Source organism: Triturus cristatus, chromosome 3_1, assembly GCF_964204655.1.
Source record: "Triturus cristatus chromosome 3_1, aTriCri1.1, whole genome shotgun sequence".
Classification (NCBI taxonomy): domain Eukaryota; kingdom Metazoa; phylum Chordata; class Amphibia; order Caudata; family Salamandridae; genus Triturus; species Triturus cristatus.
Genome location: NC_140583.1, coordinates 167,546,420 through 167,567,139, shown reverse-complemented (window position 1 = coordinate 167,567,139; position 20,720 = coordinate 167,546,420). Strand labels below are relative to the sequence as shown.

The following is a 20,720-nucleotide window of genomic DNA, read 5'->3' as shown; positions in this document are numbered from 1 at the left end:
CTCCATGGAGGATACCCGGCTGTCCATAGTCGCCCATCTTGCCTCAAAAAGTTGCATTTTTGTATTGGTCTCTTCCACAAACGGGCGTAAAGCGCGAATTTCCTCCAGCAGTACCTCCATAGAGATAGGAGACGGTGGTTTGTCAGGAGGAGGAGAGTCCTGTTTCAAGCGCTTAGAAGAAGTAGTAGAGGGAGACGATTTGTTTAGGGCTGATGATGGTGGAGAAGGGCGATTGGAAGCCGCTGCCGCTATTGTATCTGTAGGTGAAGATTGATCCGCTGTTGATGAAGAAGAGGAAGAGGGCGTAGAAGAAGACTTCGCGGGCACAAAGACGAACTTTGGATTGCGTAGCTTGCCGATAGAGACCCAAGCGTGCAGAAAACAGAGTGAAAAGGACCCTGGCGAGCGTCGTGTACCACAAATAACAAGATTCCAAAAGGGGCAACAATGTTCAACTATGTGTGATAACGCTCAATAACGGTCCATAAAAATGTGTGGAAACCAGCGGAAATAATATTAAAAGAATTACTGAGGGGCAGCAGCACACCAGGTATCAAAGGTAGTCCCAACCAACGATGAACTGACCATCAGAGAATAGTAAAAATGACCTGCGGACATCCAGGAGCCATGAAGGATATATATATATATATTTTTTTTAACTGAAGTGGGAAAGTCTAAAACTGCTTATTCATGCTTGAGGCAGAGAAGCAGAAGTCACCCATGAGGCAGGAATAATGGCTGGTGAGGGAGATGAGCTGCAGCTTAACATGAGGGAGAGTAAGAGGCAGCTGTCAAAAATATAGATAAAAAAGGAGGTGCAAATGTTCAGAGGCAGCGGGCAGGTATAGGAGGAGCCATCAGGCGCTATCGACTCTTCTCCGTGTGAGGAGAATTTCACACAGAACGGCCGTGCGCGAACGTCGCGCCAGCCTCAAAATGGCGGACGCGCTGAGGCACCTACGGTTCCAAGCGAAAACCGGAGCATTACCGCATGAAGGTTGGGTCTGGCGGTCACATCAGAGGCGCACCGCGGTCCGTAGGCGGCAGCCGAAGGAAATCCACAGGAACGGCCGAAGAACAGCAGAAACGGAAGAGAAGTCCGTCCCGGTGCAGCGGAGCTCCGGAATCAGGCAGCCATCTTGTTCGGCGTCCAAGCCACGCCCCCAGGGCTGTATCATTTTGATCTTGTATTCCTTGGTGGGGGAGGGATGGTTTAAAAGTAAAAGCAGTAGGACAATGGTAGCCCTGTTATGGTGCTAATTGTCTGATTATAAATAATCAGGTCTGTTTAATCAATCAGGTTGACATGTTTCAACCCCCAACTGCACCCATCAGGTGTCCCCCGGGCTTTCTTCAGGACTGAATGGAACACTGTATATCCCTACAGTGCTTCTCTATTACATGGATACTAATTACATGCATACAGTACCCGGTTGACCCTTGGTCCACTAAGGGTCCTTCTGTTCCGAAATGAAACTATCCTATATCGCTAAATCATATTCCTCATGGAAGGGTGGGGGAGGGATTCCTGTAGTCACACCTTCGTCAAGGATCTCCCTTGCCGAATCACCTGCAGTGTATCCCTGTCATCCTCCCGATGCTCCATGAGCTCCCGATTCTCCCTAGCTCTAGGAAAAAGACACTGCTGGTTGGCTACACAGGGACTTGACCTAGAATATTGCACTGGCAGAGCATTGCCAAAGGAAAATTATCTGCAGACATTAACACATCCAATCCCAGAAATGAGCAGAGAACCTCATACATTTCAATTTCTCAATATGCACTTATTCATTTATTATGACTTTTATATAGCGCTGGCTAGACCCGGAGGTATCAGAGCACTTTACAGAGTATCAGCACGACAAAGTTAACAAAACAAGTACACAATATTAAACTAAAAAAAAAAAATATGTGTTAAGGTTCTGGGAATACTCGAGGATGGCAAAAAGAAGACTAATGAAGAGGCAACAAACAACAAGAGGAATAACAGTAAAAGTATAGGTTTAAGCGGAGGCAAGAAACAGCCTGAGGGCAGGAGAAGAAAGAGGTGGAGCTCAGAAAGAAAAGGGTGAGGGAAGCAGGTAAGGACAGGGGGGAGAGAGGGAAACAAAAACAGAAAAGGTACCAAAGATGTTAATGAAAACAGAGCAACAGCAAGTAACACGAGTAATAAATAACTATTTTTCACAGAAAATATAATGTACATGACAACTCATAATAGGCAGAGAGGGAAAGGGGTCAGGAATATGAGTAAAAGAATAGGTGGGGGCGAAGGGAATCTTACGGGGGAGTGAGTAAAGGCAGTTGGGTGAAAAGAGAAAATGATTCAATTGCTCGAAGGCGGAAAAAAAAATGATAGAGGATCGTCAGGGGAGAAAAGAGGTAAGGGGGAAAGGACAGAGGTTGAAACAAGAAGGTGGGTAAGGGTCCTGGGAATCGACGATGGCCAGCATCAAAATGCCGGGTAGAGCAAAATTCGAAGAGTCAAACAGTCCGTGTATCCGAAGCCAGGAAGCTGGATTAAAGTGCAAGAAAAGTCAAAGTCAAAGTCAAAAAGGGGGGATGCAGTTCCAAAAACCGAAGCGAGTGTAAGGTAGAAGAGGCTTGCAGGCTCGGGACCACTGGGGCATCAATAAAGGCAGTCCGCTGGTCGTGTCACCCGCACCCCCATATCAAGAAAAGGATTCACCGGTCACAAAGGCGGGTGGAATGGAGAAGGGGTGTGCAGGTTCAGGACCACTGGGGCATCGGCAAAGGAGATCCTCTGGTCGTGGCTCAGGTACCTTCATACCTGGAGAAAGTCTCACAGGTCTCTCGAGCACATCCAGATGGGTCTTAAGCATGGGGAGGTAGCGAGGCAGCTGCGAGGGCTGGCAGGCAGCAGATGAACACAGAGGTGTGCCATGGCTGGCCCCAACATCAGCTGCGACTTGCTCTGAGGAAGGGAGAAGGGGGAGAGAACAGCAGCGGTAGTGGCGGGACGAGGAATGACATGCCCCGATGTCCAGCAGGGTAGGAGACGGCCGCGGGAGAACCCGTGCCGGACTCCTCGATAGCCGAACCAGGCGGCTCCACTGGGCATCGGCAAAGTCATCTAGATGTCCCAGAACAATTGGAATCATGTCCTCGAGCAGTCCGATGGCATCCAGGGCCATCCAAAGGATCCGGAACTGAGTCGAGGCTGGGCAGACATCAGGAGGACGATTAGTTCCCAGGGAGGCTGTAAAGGCAGAAGGAGAAGCAGTATCAGCGGGATAAGGTAAGCCCTGCCCCGATGTCTGGCTGGGTAGGAGACGCCCATGGGAGAAACTCAGGCCAGCCTCCTCTATAGCCGAACCAAGCGGCTCCACCGGGCATCGGCCAAGTCATCTCTGTGTCCGCTGTTAGGAAAGGGGGAATATAGCGGGGAGAATGGGGGTTTTAAGGCCAGGACAGCAATCACTGACCGGGAGCTCCTTGCCTCTTTGCATCTAAGAGCGCTCGCTGCCTTTCTACCTGAAGGAGTTCATGTGTGGGAAGTGATTAGCACATTCAATGATGGTCAGCAGGGGTATTTGTTGTAACATTAAATACAAGAATTGTTTATTGCTGACATAAAAATTAATGTCCTACACTCAAAATATCTCTGATTCAGAAGTGGTTGCACCAATGTAATACTAAATGTATAGGAATGTTTACAATTACACTGTTCGAACTATGCTTCTTTGGACATGCATCTTTATTTGAAGAGGTCGGAGCATTCTATTACCTGGCAGCTAACTTCTTATGCTTTGACTTTAAAGGCCACTTCTCCCCTACGATGTCTATACTGCTGGTTGCTGCCAATGGAGAAACAGCTAGAACTCAAAGTCTGTTGTTTTCCACTCAGCATGCTTTTTTTTTCTAGAAAAATGGGTATATAGAAGTAGAAAAGAAGTCTTCGCTCTTCAGCAGATGATCATCTCATAGTATCATCTGCAAAATATCAGTACTTGGAGTTTGATAAATACCAATTCATTGCAACTGACTCTCATAACATTTGTACTGGTGGGAAGAGCGCCTTCCGCTCATGGCGGCTATTAAGGACAGTCTTCATAAGAGGAATGGATTTGCACATTTAAATGGCACATTAATACACAATTGATGTTCCCAAGGCTTTCCATCTTGTGTATACAGTTCTTGAATGACTTACAGGGAAAGCAACACATTCTCTATTTACCAGTGAACTCCCTAACTGTTGTCTCACAGACTTTCCTGAAAGTCAAAACTCTAAACAAGATGTGGAGGCAGTGATGATAGGAGGTCCTCTAATATTAGCCACATTACAATTTTCCTGACAATACATTTGTATGCCTTTGTGAAGAACTAATTGATATGACATTGGGGTATCCTGGTATTTCTCAGAATATGGGCAATGAAGACAATCATGAACACTGATTCTGTCGGAATAAACCTTTACAGAAAATATTTAAAGTCTAGAAAGTGGCCAAATAGGGATACCCTTCATATGCAAAAAGAGCAAATACTGATCATATGCGAATAAAATGATCCTTAACAATGGTGGCTAACTGACTTCATTGCAAAGTGTAACATAGGTGATAAAGGACTGTTTTAGCAACACTATTGTTGAAAGGGTCATGTACTCCAGCACAGAGACCCCATTTTCATTTCAGTTTGAAGACATGTTATTGAACATGAAAGAAGTGATGCACTGTTTTTTAGAACGTTTCTGGCATGTGCTTTTATTCTATTAATGTATAATGAATATCGCTGATAAGCTGGATCAATCAAAAACACATTCAGTAATAATTTAGTGAAAGTTTAGCTCAGAAATTATAAATCCTATGACTGTTTCCCGCTATATTTATTTTATTTTATCTATTTTGATCACATGCTTTTAAATGTCTTTTTTTAGTTTTAGGTTCTAAACACCTACAGCATATGTTCCATTGTAGCTATAGTTTTACAAAAACAAGAGCAACCCCAAAGCCCATGTGAAAATGGGTTTCAATTTAATTCAGCCAAACTAAATTTTATTTGAAGATCCTATACAATCTTAATATTTGCAAATATGTGACTGATAAAGTATTGCTTGGGAAAAAGAAGAAGAAAGAAAAACCCAAAGTGAAAGGCACCAAACCAAAAAATGGAATCACAGTGGTCACGTGTGCAAACAATAGGGTATATTGATTGTTTTTCAGAAATACAGCCAATTCTGGTAATAACAATGAAGGACACAGAGGGGAATTCTCAATAAGTCATCTACACAAACAGGTCAGGTCTGTCTATTTTATTTGTCAATGGTGTTTCGACCCTTTTCACGATACTAGGGTCTCATCAGCCTGAGGGTGGCTGAGTATCATAGTTGTCTCGTCCGAATCATTAGATGACAACTGCATTGTGCAGCGACTGGGGAAGTTAGCAGGATCAACATGAGGAATTCACTCAAGTGCTTGGCTTGCAATTAAAGTTACTTATGGGCTAATGACATTAGGGACCAAGTGGAGGGGACATGACTATCTCCTAAATAGTCCTAATAGACCAGTGATGGGAAGCTCTCACATGGTAGTTGAAAGGGTGTAACTCAAGACAACCCGTAGTAAGGCCAATTAGTTCCCCAATATTTCACATAGGTATTGGGGATGTGGGATTTAAAAGTGGCCAGGATTCTACCAATGAGCTTCCCACAAATTCAATTTTAACACATTCTCCAGATTGGAGATCAGGTTTCTTTTTAAACGATTGACTATCACAAAATGAAATATCAATTATTGCTATAGATCAATTCCGCACAGGAGAATTCTGTGTCATTATATTTCTTTCCTTAAATGAGTTCCCTTTTAGCTATAGTCTCAATTTTAGTTACCCTGAATACCGGCATTTTAAAATAACTGTTATAAATATGTTGAAATACATATTTAATTTCTAGTGATCTTGATTCATTAATGAACAATTGATTGGATACCAATGGTACCTGTTAGTAACCCAAAAGCATTGAAACCACCTCATCTATGTATTGGGTGGGTTCTTCAGGGCTACAATAACCTGTTTTTTACATTCAGATCTAGTGCATTGTACTCAGTTAACCCCGAGTCACTCGTGGGTGTAAAAACAAACCTTGTAGAGCTGAGCCAAAAAGTCTGGACTTTGGAACATTGGCATTCAGATTTTGTTTTTACTTTTTGGTACTTACTGAGTGCAAATTCCTAAAAACAATTTTATATTTAAAAATGGATGTCAAGACCATCTGGCGTAATATGGCTGTGTTAACTACTACTGTTGAATAGAGAGCACAATTTAACAGTGGTTTGTTAATCGATGGCTAATGAAAGGTTATTCCCCATCTAATTTCTAAATAGGGTTGGGCAGATTCATAAACATTCTGCGAGATTCCACAGATTTCCAACAATTGGCAAATATGTATGTCATGCTGCTTGTGCTGCAATTTAGCATCAGTAACACCAGCAATGATGAAAAATCAGCACAAGCTACATCATGAAGTGCTCAAGAGTGCATGGCAGTTCAAGCTGATTTTGCTGCTGCTCAAGTAAATATTCTGCTCGCGAAGCAGCCCTCTGACCATGACTGCTCTCGACCGCCCGCATTAGAAAATGGCACTAGGACTGACAAATCTCACCCATGCTTGCATTTCTCGAACCTCACTGATTAAAATTCTGCCACGCGCCGATTTGAGGAAGTTGTCCAGAACTCTGCTTTACCAGAATGACACAAAGTCGGCCTGATTCTTTTTATTCCATGGGTGAAATGAAACATTCCACCCACACCTACTCCTAGGATTGAAACTCCTGTGTATTGAACATGTTTACTAACACAACACAAGTAACTTCTATTGTGTTAGGAGTTATTACAGGGCACACATCCCTAGCAGCAAGAGAGGGCGAATGCATATGCTGCATATCTCTTTGAAATATTTGTAAATGGATGCGCTACATTTTCTCTTGTAAATATTTTCACTTATGGATGGAGTGTTGGAGTTTGGTGACATAGGTCCCATTGGGCATACAGAATAACTCAGCTTGTAGGTAAATTGGTAGTCTACTGAGACCTTCATGTTTCTTCGAGATATCAAGTACACTAGACATAGTTTGGTCGTCAATTGTCCCATATGACACAGAACGTTAGTAGGGGGTTTCCTAAAGAGTGACAGGGCCACCTATCTTGTGTTTGCTCGGTTTAGGCCATGTGCTGTCATACCCATTTTTACACTTCCACAAGTAACTCACTTACTGAATTAAGTAATAATAGTCTGTAGGCAACCTAGACAATAGATCATACACTTGACTTTTGTAGGACTAGTTCCCACCAGTCCTGCATAAATTGTGCCAACATTCAACACCTACAATACATGTACTCTATCCACAAATAGCGTGTCAGGCCAGCAGCAGAAGTGACAACAGTTCACTAAAATCTTCAAACTACATCTGGCAGTCAATTTTACTAAACCATAGACAGAATGATGTGGGCATACCTTATAAAATTAAAGCAACATTCTGGCTACATTCATCTGATGTGTGTGACATAATTTTTTGACAACATGCTGTGTTGACTGGCTTCCAGTCTTTATAAATAGATGTTTCTCAAGTTAGGAGCTAATAATATTGCCAATTGTTTCTCCACTGTAGCTAAAGAACTTGGGGGCATATTATCAAGACAGGCGATAAAATTATGGCCGTTTCAGCGGCAGAAAACTGCAGCTAAAACTGCGATAATGAGCTTGATAATATGCCGCAGAGAATTCCCATAGAAGCCCATGTTAGATGTGAAGGACATCTAACATGGGCTTCAATTGTAATTCCATAGAGCATATTATCAAGCCCATTACTGCCGTTTTAGCTGCAGTTTTCTGCCGCTAAAGCGGCGATAATTGTATCGCCTGTCTTGATAATATGCCCCTTAGAGAAAACTATTCAAGCAAGTGGACTTTTAAAATAGTTTCTAGCACTGTACAGATATAAAGCAAGGTTGGATATCAAACTCAGTGTTACAAGTCATTCCCTTAAGGAGTGAGCACCAAGTGTGCACTTCATATTCTCTATAGATAGAAGCTAAACATGACATAAAAGCTATTATAATATAGCTACAGTATAAAGACATTATAGTGCCTTGCAGTTCCTTAATGAACACTTCTCTTCGTTTTACTAATCCTGATAAACCGTATAAAATAGTATTGGACTATATGAACATATACATGCTTATCTACAGGCATGCCTTTCAAATAACCCCGGACATCTCAAATGTTTCTTTTCAGCTAAAATGTAGTGCACGAATAAACAGAATCAAATATTGTTTCTTGTTCTATATAGGTTTCAGTGTTTTTAGATTCCTATATAAAATCATTTATGGGCAATTAATAGTTGTGATGTGTTTTCAGTAAAACATTGGACATCTAACAAGAGGATCCATAAAATAAAACGCATACAAAATTACACAAATTATAATTGGCTTTTCTAATCACCTGACTGGGGTATAGCATTACTGACCACACAGTCACAAGTTAACAGAAAAATGCAAAATGATGCACTCTAATGTAATTTCTCTTTGATGTGATTTATCCAGCACCGAACTACATTATTATTTCACAGTCTATTCTAAAAAAATATATAATCCCTCCTGGGGATTTCATGTGAGTTTACTTGCTAAACTAGTTTGAGCAGGTGAACCCTTTGTAATTGCAATTTTTTCCCACGGTTTGTGAAATGCATTGGACAGAAAAGTGCACAGTTATCTAACATGAACTATAACTGGACACGTTTGAGACAAAACGAACCGATAAATGTGTTATCTCTCAACACTTTAAGGCTGCATGCACATAATTCACCGGGAAGGTGATATAGAAATTGCATTCCTGTCCTGATCACATTTATCTTTACAGCTGAATGCAAGTTTCTCTCTCCCACAGAGAGTGTTTCGGTGCTGCAGGTTTATTCTTTTGAACACTGTTCGATACACAGTTTGTTTCTCATCTCATGTAGTGCAAGTAGCAGGTTAATTTGCAACGACTTTACAATGCTAAATAAATCATTACACGTTATAAGTAACTCCTAAATGTTTCACCCATGAAAGTACAACAGAGCAGTAGCGGCCCGTGGTGGGAGTGCTGCTGGGCGCTGACGTGGGGCTTGGGAAGGGCAGGGTGGGGGGTAGTAAACTACGGATTATGGCTGATTAGAGGTAAGTAAACATATAAATAAATAAAATTGCAACAGAGCTGTTCTCTATGAATGGCTCCATAGCCGGTGGCAGGCTTGTGTTGCAGTGCAGGACCATTTGGTGCTAGACACTTCAAACCGCTAAACACTCACTAAAGATATGGGGGCATATTATCAACAAACAGCGTTAAAATTATCGCCGCTTTAGCGGCAGAAAACTGCCGCTAAAGCGGCAATAATGGGCTTAATAATATGCCATTGGGGATTCCAATAGAAGCCCATGTTCTGGTGTCAACATGGGCTTCTATTGGAATTCTTAAAGGCATATTATCAAGCCCATTATCGCCGCTTTAGCTGCAGTTTTCTGTCACTAAAGCGGCGATAATTTTATCGCCGTGCTTGATAATATAGCCCTTAGTCTCCCTAGCACACAAATACCCAATCCATGTTACTTTCATTATATAAAGCTGATCCTTCAGTTCCTAGAGTGCAATGTACTCAATATACATTGCATACATTAGTGCCTAAATGGATTCAAAGATTCAGAAGGGAAGTCAATCCAGGAATAGACATTCTGGGGAGGAGGGCTGTCTTTCAGAGACAAGCTTCCACTGGTCTCTGTCAAGCATCATGAGACTTAAAAGTGAAGGAATTCACATTTTAGGGAACTGTGTGGCAAACATTGCCTTGCTGCACATGCAGAGCAAACCTTTCTGTGGAATCTGCTGGCAACCTAATCTCAAGCCAAGGTCAGCACAGATATTTAACACTGATTTAGGCAATATAAAATGGAGATGAGTCTTTGGATCATTCCTACACCCACAATTCAGACAACACTCTAATGGTATTCAAACCGGGAGTAAAAGAGAGACATGCGGTTAGATTAGGAAGCTACCTTATATTTAAGAATGGCACCTCAGGGGGTTAATACATCTGCACATGCTGGCATAAAATCTGCAGCGTCAAAGCTAAAGCAGCACAACTGGTAGCTAAGGTAGCCATGCCAAATAAACAAATCAGAGAAAATCAAATCAAATCAAATCAGGGACATTTGTTCAGCGCACATATCACTCGGAAGTCTCATGGCGCTTGAAGACAGCTCTGAGAGATTGCTTGACTAGTTGTCAAACAGCCATGACTTTAACTTCTTGCGAAAGCAGTTGTGATCTGTGCTAGTGCGTAGATTTATGGGCAGTTAGTTCCAAGACGCGGGGGCAAGAAAAGAAAAGGACTTTCCTTCATTTCTAGCGGTGCGGATTGTGAGAGGTGTGAGTAAGGATTTGTTGCTGGATCTCAGGATCCTACACGGCTGGTACCAACTTAGGGGCAGATTTATAAGCCCCTTGCATCATTTTTGCGCCGCTGTTGCGTCACTTTTCATGACGCAGCGGCAGCGTAAAAATGTGGCCCATTTACAACGTGACGCATCTAGTGAGATGCATCAAGTTGTAAAGCCCTGCATCACATTATACCTGCGTCAGGTATAATGCATGCAGGGTGGGCGACCAATGCAAAAAAAGCCTCATAGAAGTGATGCAGTGAAATCTACATGATTTCACTGTGACACTTCTATGACACCACTGCGTCAAATTCTTACGCCTGCTTGAAGCAGGCGTTAGGATTGACGCAGCACAATGATGATAGGCCTCCCCCTGCATTGCAGGAGCTGCGTCGTGCTTGGGACACCACTCCAGCAATGCGTGACTTTTGCGTCAACAGATGCGTCAGAAATTCTGACGCATCTGTCAATCCTTGCACCATGATGCGCCGTATTGTAAATACGGTGCATCCATAGTGGCGCAAGGGTTACCAATGGTGGCGCAGGGAAAGTGATACATCTTTATAGATGCGTCACTTTCTTGTAAATCTGGCCCTTCATTTTTTGGACCAATATCCCGGGCCGATTCCGTCCATATTTTTGTGTATTAGACAGAGAATCTTAAATTGGATTAGCTTTCTGACTGGGAGCCAGTGTAGAGATCTCAAACTGGGGGCCGAAGGGGATCTGGGCGGGAGGTTAAGAACCAGCCTAGCCGCGGTGTTCTGCAAAATCTGAAGCCTTGTTAGAAGGCCTTTATTGATTGAGGATAACAGAGCATTGCCGTAGTCCAAGCGGTTTATTATCAATCCGTGGACTAGTGGTTTCCTGGCCTCGATCAGAATCCATTTAAAAACCTTTCGTAAACTACGCATCACTCCAAAACAGGAGCCAAATAAATGGTTAATCTGACTTTTCATTGATGGTTTGTTGTCCATATGGAATCCTAGATTTCGAACTGTCTGTTTTGGGGTTGGACAGGGACCAAGGTTCGGGGCCACCAGTCATGAGACCAATGTTCTTGAGCCTTGCCAAAAAGTACAATCTCCCGCTTGCTCCTTTTAATTGAAGGTGATTTATGCTCATCCACCTATTAACTTGGGACATGCATTCTTTGAATCGCAGCTTTGTTTCTGCTGGATCTGAGCCAAGAGTGACCAAGATCTGCGTATTACCAGTGTATGATACGACATCAAAGCCGTAAGATCTGATCACCTTAGCCAACGGTGTCATGTAAAGATAAAAAAGAGTTGGGCTTAGGATGGAGCCCTGTGGCACTCCCATCTTAGCTGGTCTGTTACATGAGACGGTGTTACCCACCTGTACCATTGTAATTCGGTCTGTTAGGTAATGCTTTAGCCATTACAGGGCGTTCACCCTGACACCAATCTCCCAGAGCCGATGTTCTAGGATGCTGTGGGAGATGGTGTCAAAGGTGGAGGGTAGATCAAGCAGGACAAGGATTGATGACTGACCTCTGTCCAAAGCTAGCCTGATGTTGTCTGTTACCTCTACCAGTGCTGCCTCAGTACTATGGGCAGCCCCAAAGCCCGACTGAGAGGGATCCAGTAGTCCATGGCTCTCAAGATGAGTGACGAGCTGTTGGTTTACTAGTGATTCCCGCATCTTCCTGAAATAGGGGAGCAACGAGATGGGACGATAGTTCAAGAGGAGTTTGGGATCGGCTGTGGATTTTTTTTAAAATCGGCCTGACCCTGGCAGCTTTCCATAATTTCAGGAACTCAGCCTGCGATAGTAAAACAATCAGTTTGACTATCCAACAGTACCAGTGCGATGGTTGGAAGAAATTTTGGTGGCACAGGATCAATAGGCGAACCTAATTTTATTTTCTGCGTAGCTTTTACCGCTGCCTGTTTCATTGAAAAATAAAGTGCCCATCTATCACATTAAAAGCATTGTGTCTGATTCTGTATAACACCAAAGTGCCTGCACAGCGCAACCTCTCAGTCTCTCATTACCCTGAAAGATCTACCCCCGGAGTACAGTGATGTAGGTATCTATCCTAAGTCACATTTCAGAGAATGCAGCGCCTACTGTGTCTCCAACTTTACTCTAGGTTCCAGAATCCAGAGGAGAGCAAGCTGCTGCAAGTTCAGCAATTCTATGCTTTTAGTCACAACTCTGGTTTACCATGAACCTCAGCATGAGTCGACATTGATGAAGCCTTTTGGAGCAACAGTGCTTTATGAAAATGAATCTGAATTCTACACAGGGGACTTTTCATCACAAATTCACAGTCACGTTCACCATTGATTTATTCTTGCATATCATTGTATTTTTGACTGAAACCTGATACCACCATATAAGAACTCTTACATAACCTGTGATTCAAGAACTTCAACTGCATCTCTTATCTCACAGAGCTTGAGAAGGTCTCTATGCTGCATACATTACAGATTATCCTGTGTCTGAGAGCATAATCTAAACAGGGTTCCTTATTCAGTTAGGGGACCCACTTAGACATTGCATTTGGCATATGTGTTGAAAGTTGAAATTAATTAAGTAATTATTTCTGATGCCTTTTCAGGTCCATTGGACTTTGATACCATATAACAAATTACTGATTAATTTGTCTGTTTATGCTACCTTTGAAAATGAAGTTTTATGTTTTAAATTGCAAAGAAATGTACTGTTTTCATAATGGAGTTATTACGAAATTCACAAAAGCTTTGAATCCTGAGAAATGTACAGTTATACACACAATATACAATAGTCCTTAAACATCAATAAACATACAATGTTCAGAGAATGTAGGTGATGCATCAAGCACATCTGCTTTTTGCTACACACAGAAAACAGAGATACTTCAAAGAAATCTGATTAAACATGATTAACACTCACTGACTTAGTTACACTGCACATTTTGGTGAAGCTCTTATATTTCAAGGCTATGAGCATTGGATAGCAAACATTACTGATAGTAATCTAACTGAAATGAATTAGAATGGTATTTTCAATTTGACTGTATTCAGAATGGCGTTTTCAATTTGGCTGAATGTGATTTTGATGTAAAGGCTTATGGCTCCGAGATACATGCATATGATTCTTGGCAATGATTAATTTTGTATAATGCCTACATGCTGACTGTGAAGAAACAAATTAAAATGTTGTGATATTATTTTTCCTCCTCAAAAAGATTGTTTTGAAAGTGTGACTTGGAACAAAAATAGATTTGATTACGTACATTGACAAACTAAAAGTAGATGGTAAGGTCCTAAATTCCAAAAGAGGTATTTTAACCTCAAGCAGCAAAAAAAATATAATCTCGCCTGCAAAGAGCTTTTTTTAATCTGAGAGTTAGAGACTTTCAAAGGCTTGATTTCCTATCAACTTGGCTACACTGTTGCACAACAACTTATATCTTGTAAACAAGCAGCTTTGAATACAGTACTCTACGGAGAAGCAGTGCAATAAAGGTGCCAGGTTTTTTTAGGGCACCTATCTATGAGCACTGGACTTTTGTCAATCAACAAGCAAAGGAACTGTTTCAAAGAAATACGTTCACTGACCTGTTGCACTGCACTGCAGCTGCCCATCCTGAATCACGTAGAAGTAAATGGGCCATCAACAACACCAACTACTAATCCACCAGCAGTGCCAAAACCTGGTCTTGCCTGAGTGAAGCCACAAGACATCTCTTCTTCATTGGATTCCAACAGCAGCAAAGATGCGCTTCGACAGCTCCAGCACAATCCGGAAATGATGTGCTTTCCCCGCTCCATTCCACTTGAGAGCCGTGTTATCTAATGCAGCAGCTGCTCTTCTATTTGCTCCACTGTGTTGTTTTAACAAGCCATCACCAAAGACCAAGCAACGTTCAACCTTCAAATTCATTTCAGAGCTCACAGCCACACCATCAGCCGAAAGAATAAAAGATGACAAGATTGCAACCCTATGCGTGAAAGAACTGTGCCTGGGTTTTTTTGTCTTTTTTTAAACAAAAATAATTTTTGGGACTGGTTACACGTTTTTACTTTCTTTATGTTTTTGTTTCTCTTTTTGCAAACAATAATAAGAAAATTTAAAATGTATAATGAATGTGTTTTTTAATGGATCTTTCTTTTTAACTTGGGGATGTTGTAAGGATCATGCCTTCCTGTGCAGAGACCCCTTTTTTACTTCAGTTTGAAGACATGTCTTATCTAACACGTAAGAAGTGATGATTTGCTATTTCATCAGGTGCACATTTCTCGCATGTGTTTTTGTTCTCTGGATGTATAATGATTAGAGGACATACGCATGGACGTCCGAGGCCTGTTTGCAGCACAGCCCTGCTCTCCAGGGTGGCTGGCTGGGGTGGAACTCGGGCCCCCTAGCATTCCGTGCAGAGCAGGAGGCAGGGCTAGTCTTCCCGATAAAGGGACTGTAACACTCCCACAGTGCGGGACATCTATTCAGGGTCGTCCGAGGTCTATTTGCTGCACCGCCTGCTTTCTTGTTGGCTGGCTGGGATAGGACTCGGTCCTGCAGCATTCCGGGCAGTGCAGAAGGCAAGGCCAGCCTTCCCATCACCGTAAAGGCACTGCAACACTCCGGAGTACAGAACTCGCGTAGGTGTGCCCATGCCATGCCTAAGACCAAGGGATGGCCCGTCTGCACCTGTCCCCTGCCGAGCAAGGTCAGGCTCCCCCTCTTGGTTTCATTATAAGAAGGACTTCAGAAGGACTCTGATTTCAAGGTACTGTTAAACTTTTACAGAGGTTTTCCTGGGAGGGCCAAAACGAACATTATTCTCAGCATTTTTTGGCTAATCTTTTGGTGCTGGCCTCAAAAACGTGCGGGAATTGGGAAACGCAAGATAAATCGAGGGCCTCCAGTTATCTGCTTGATCCTTGATAGTTTTTTAAAGCGGGTCATAGGCTCCTTTACAAGGAAGTGGAACTGGCTGAACGTAGATTGTCTCTCTCCTCATCCCACCTCTCCACATGGATACAGCTGAAGGATTGACTTTGATAGGTGCAGAGTATCAGCAAGCGATACAATCCACTTTGTCCTATTATTGTTTGTAACCAGCCTGTCAGCTATCCTCAGGTTATAGTGCAACATGAAGGTGAGGTTGAAAGTTTAAAAATGAAAGGGGGAAGAGGAAAAGGAGGTGCCGGCAACAACCTCCACGAAGCAATGCTCGGACACTCAAAAACATTCACAAAGCCAAGAACAGGAGGGAAACTCTCTAACCAATTGTCAGGGAGAACATAGAATTCAGTCCCTTTTGTGGGAATTCTACCTTAGGTTAATAACTCTCCTGTTAGGTACCCTAAAGACAATAATGTCTAATTTGGGGTAGATGGAAGAACAGCTCTTATCCTTAGTTGAAATTGTCAAAAGCAATCATTGAACAAGTCCCCCACAAGAGATACGAGGGAACGTGGTCACTCAGGATGCAGCTTACCAGTGGACAACTGCAGCTCGAGCATCAGTCTTATCTCATACTGTCGTTGGACACATTTCTCAAGGCCATGGTTCTGACCCTGGCTCTGTTAGGTCCATCAGTAAACAAAGGACACAGGCTGAAGGGACGAGTACCCTGTCAGGCATTACACAGGTTGATATTGATATTTCCACAGCAGGTGTTCAGAATATGTCTAATTGTCAGCAGTCTGCTTCTAAGCCTCAGGTTCTAAGTGCATCAGACATTTTGCATTTACCACCGGAATGCACAAGGGTACAATGGTCAGGGGTTTCAGTCGAAGTTCCCCCTCTAGCTGAAGGAATACTGGTGTACTGGCGAAGTCTTATCTATAAAGCTGCTTAATGGCGTAGGAGGAATGGAGATGGTTATGCTTTTAATATTAATAAACAAAAGGAATCCACCCACATCAGATTGGCGATGAATGATGGATGGTCATGGGTCAGATGTGTTTCCTACATGGGTGGGAAGCACATTGTGTTTCCTAAATACCCCTCACACACCAAAAGTGCCCTTGGTGTCATGCTTCATCACAGGGGTCTTCGCGTCCCTCTACAGAACGCGGCGTGCTACGAACCAGCGGATACGCGGGAGCACTGATGTTACCACTATGTGTAGTGTGAGAGGGGGTGAGTGGTAGGGTCAGGAGTGGATAATGAGTGAGTGTTAAAAAATACCTAGCACCTGAGGAGTAAAAAGAATTTTAATAGGCCTCGGTGTCGATATTGTTATAAAGGTGAGGTGGAGGTGTGTTGTATTAATTTACAAAACCTCCTGCATGTGTCAACATGTTTCAAAGCGTGCTGCTTTTTCTTCAGGACGGATACACAGATCCCTACCCTACTCACATGGACAGTGTGATACCGTCTGTACACAAGAAATACTATGTGTAGATTTAATGAATAAATGTTGCAAAATATGCCATTATGGTCAAATTGTACTGCAAAAAGGTAATTCCTTTATATCAATCTGAAAAAGAAACACAAGTGTAAAGAAAAAAACATCAGGTATGCAGAATTATTCCGGACGTGAAATTCGTGACCTGCAAAAGTGATATATACAGTGTCTATTGATAGCCTTTAGAATATAAGTGTTGGTGCAGTGTCCCGTAAAAAAGGACAAATGCAAGACACACAAACATGTAACATAAAACACACACTCTAGAGGGGTCAGTTCCAAGTTGTGACTGCGGGGTTCATTTCAAAAGGGAAAAAGTAGTCAACAGAAGAAAGTGATTGCATACTTGCTGTCCAGAAGCCAATGGCGTCATGAGCCTTGAGAACGGTGGGGACCCCGTGCTATTTGCACTCTGTTTGGAACATTGCCGCATTAGGAATGCGCATGGAGTCTCACTCAGTGAGAGCACGAGTGGCCTCGCAGAAGCAGCTATGCCGTACTTACGTAAGTAAGGATACTACCACACTTGATCGTCCCCTCCGCGGCTCCATGGTTAGTGTGGGGAGGTACTGGTTTATATGCTACACTTAATTGCCTTAATTATTCCCGCCACTCGTGTGGTGTGGTTGTGTATCGGGAGCGTCACCATTGGCAGTTTCCAGTTAAAGAGACAAAACCCTGATGCGTTTCAGGTTTGCTTAACCCGGAACTGAAAAAGACGCGTAGCGGAGGGACTAGACTGCTCGCTCTTAGACTGTGTGGAACTGCGCTGTTCTGATTGGGTGAAACAGAAGCGCACGTATGAATATGGTGAGAAAGGTTGCTGCGGTGACAGGCACCCGAGGGGGGTGCATGGAACTGATGTGATTGTCACCCAGGCGCATCATGCAGGCAAAAATACAAATAAGGATTTTCACTAAACAGGGGAGTATTTTGAAAAATTGAATGGGCTCCAAAAACCCAGAGAGACAGAAAAATGGATTCTGTCAAAAAATAAGAGGAGATGAGAAATATAGAATAAAGTAAGAATACACAGGCAGATATTAGTCAAACTATTACTGTACTCCTGGTGTCTGTAGGAAGTACGAAGCTAATAAAACAAAGCCAACTATTAGAGTGAGTCAATGAGTTACCTTAGTGGCACCCAGAGATTACTCTACTCAAGTGAAATGGCTCCAAGGAATATTGTCATTGAGTCCAGTGACGTTGGTGCCCAGACGGAACACCCAACGCTGTTCTTTTTCCAGGAGTCCGCTCTCAGATGTTAGTTGTTCTATGATTTTCCACTGTAGGTCATTTACTGTGTGCGTTTCAGACAGGCAGAGTGTCGCCATTTTCGTGGTGCTATTTTTACATTGGACATTGCTCTTATGTTCAACGATGTGGATTTTAGCTGGTCGTGACGTCATTCCAATATACTCTAAACCGCAAGGGCATGTGATCATGTAAATGACGTTCCGGCTATTACAGTTGGTGAATTTCCTTTGCTCCCATTCACTGCCATTCCTAAACTTAACCCATCTGCTTTTTTTGGTAAGATGGCAAGTGCTGCAGTTGCCACATGGGTGGTGGCCTTGGACTGGTTGTAGAGTCGGATTAATGGTGGTTGTGGCTGGGCCTGCGCGTGGTCATGTGTGAACAAGCATGTCCTTCAGGTGTCTGCCCCTTTTGTGTGCAAACAGCGGTTTCTCAAGGTTCAGATCACCACAGTTAAGGATTTTCCAATGTTTGTTCACAATTTTTGATATCCTATTGGAATGGTTGTTGTAGGTTGTTACGCAGATGGGTCTGGCCTCTGGATCCTTAAGTATCTTGTCTTCCGATAGAGCTTCCCTATTATTGTTCCGCGCCCTCTTCATTGCTCTGTCGATAATGGGGGTGGGATAGTTCTGGTGGGAGAGTTTGGTCTTCAAGTCGGAGGCTTGTTTTTTGTAGTCTTTTAGGTTGGTACAGTTTCTCCGGAGACAGATAAACTGTCCGTAAGGGAGATTATTGCGTAGGTGATGCAGGGGGAAACTGTCGTATAATAACAGACAGTTCTTAGCAGTCGGTTTGAAGTGTGTGGCGGTTTTCAATGATCCACCCTCCGGGTATATGGTCAGGTCCAGAAACACTAGTTGGTCACGTGACGTTCTGGACCTGAACATATGCTAGGTATTTTTTAACACTCACTCATTATCCACTCCTGACCCTACCACTGACCCCATCTCACACTACACATAAGGGTAACATCAGTGCTCCCGCGTATCCACTGGTTAGTAGCACGCTGCGTTCCGTAGAGGGGCGCGAAGACCCCTATGATGAAGCATGACACCAAGGGCCCTTTTGGTGTGTGAGGGGTATTCAAGAAACACAATGTGCTACCTACCCATGTAGGAAACACATCTGACCCATGACCATCCATCATTCATCATCAATCTGGTGTGGGTGGATTCCTTTTGTTTATTAATAATTGTTTGGGGAGGTCGAATCCACTTCCGGTGTTCGTTAGGACACCCCCTCTTCACTCCCTCCTTTGGTATTTGTAGTATGCTTCTAATAGACAATGTAACTGAATATACAGACCCCTAAAAAATCAGCCCCCTTTGGTAAACTTTGACCACTCCTGAACATTCTTCTAATGGGATTGAGTGTCATTGAGTGTCATATTCTAATGGAGGACTGGATCAACCTTTTCTCCCAAATTATTTATTTGAATTAAGAAAGGATTGGCCTGCATAATGTTTCAAGGACTGACCCCTCATTATTAATAAAGGAGGACTGGTTGGACAATCTTATAAGTCTTCCCTCTGTTACTACAGCTATTAAAGCCACAGCAAGTGGTATGGCTCCAGGCCCTGATGGGGCATCTACTGATCTTTTAAAATACAATAGAGATTTTTGGCCCACCTCTTGATGAATGTCCTGAGGGCAGCAGTTAAGGGGAATTTAATGGAGTCCTGGAGCGAGGCTATTATTGTACCAATTTTTACAAATAGTGATCAGAATGTGCCTGCTTGCTACCATCCAATCTCATTAATAGAGTGTACAGCTACAATCATTGGGTGGGTCTTTTTAAATAAATTTGAGGAATGGGCACAAACTACCTTTCGAATGTGGCTTATGCCTGAATTTAGGAACAGTAGATCAGGCCCTTACTCTACACCTCTTTTGGGGCAAGTACGTCAAGGCCAGGAAAGGTGCCCTCCACATGGCAATTATGGACCTCTCCTGTGCATTTGTCTTTGTTGATAGGAAGAAATTGTGGTCCTTGACGGAGTGGCAAGAGTAGACCCCATCTTGCTGGACCTCATTAAGCGTTTGCATTGAGACACAACCCCTAAAGAGCATTGTACACAGTCAGGGGATTGCACAAAACCTTTGGGGGTCAGAGGAGTTGGACAAGGATATATCCTGCCCCCTTTCTTGTTTTTATTGTATATGAATTCCCTCAACACTTTTTCAGGGGCCTCAAATAAAGACATTCCTCGAATCCGCTCTCGTTGAGTTATGGTTCTTTTGTATGCAGATGAAGCAGTTCTTTTAGGACTAACAGCAAACACCCTCCAAATTCTTTATAATTGGTTTAATGATTTTATGAGTAAACTAAATCTTAAGGTAAATCATCAAAAAACATTTATTAAGACCTCTGGCCCAAATGTACAAACTCAAAAAATTGTAATATTAGAGGGACCCCAATAGAAAAGGTACTTTCTTTCAATTATTTAGGCCTCTTGATCAATGCAAACAGGTCTTGGGAATTTTTAATCAACAAGAGAATGCAAAAGATGGGGAGAGCCTGTAAATCAATATTTAGGTTTGCAAAAACGCTGAAGCATAAACCAATTAGGGAGATGATCCAGTTCTACAGAAGCAAATGTCTGCTCAATTGTGCTTATGCCAGTTATACAGCCTCGGGAAAGCTAGATGGTAGAAATAAGTTATT

At 42.8% G+C, this 20,720-nt stretch overlaps 1 protein-coding gene and 1 pseudogene across 2 annotated transcripts in view; both read left to right on the top strand.

The window, feature by feature from the left end:
- The window catches only part of LUZP2 (leucine zipper protein 2), a 1,193,026-nt gene that overhangs the window by 135,428 nt on the left and 1,036,878 nt on the right, over window positions 1-20,720 (top strand). The gene's annotated exons all lie outside the window — the stretch shown is intronic.
- Window positions 3,300-20,720, top strand: part of LOC146859883 (zinc finger FYVE domain-containing protein 21 pseudogene) — a 137,319-nt pseudogene continuing 119,898 nt past the window's right edge.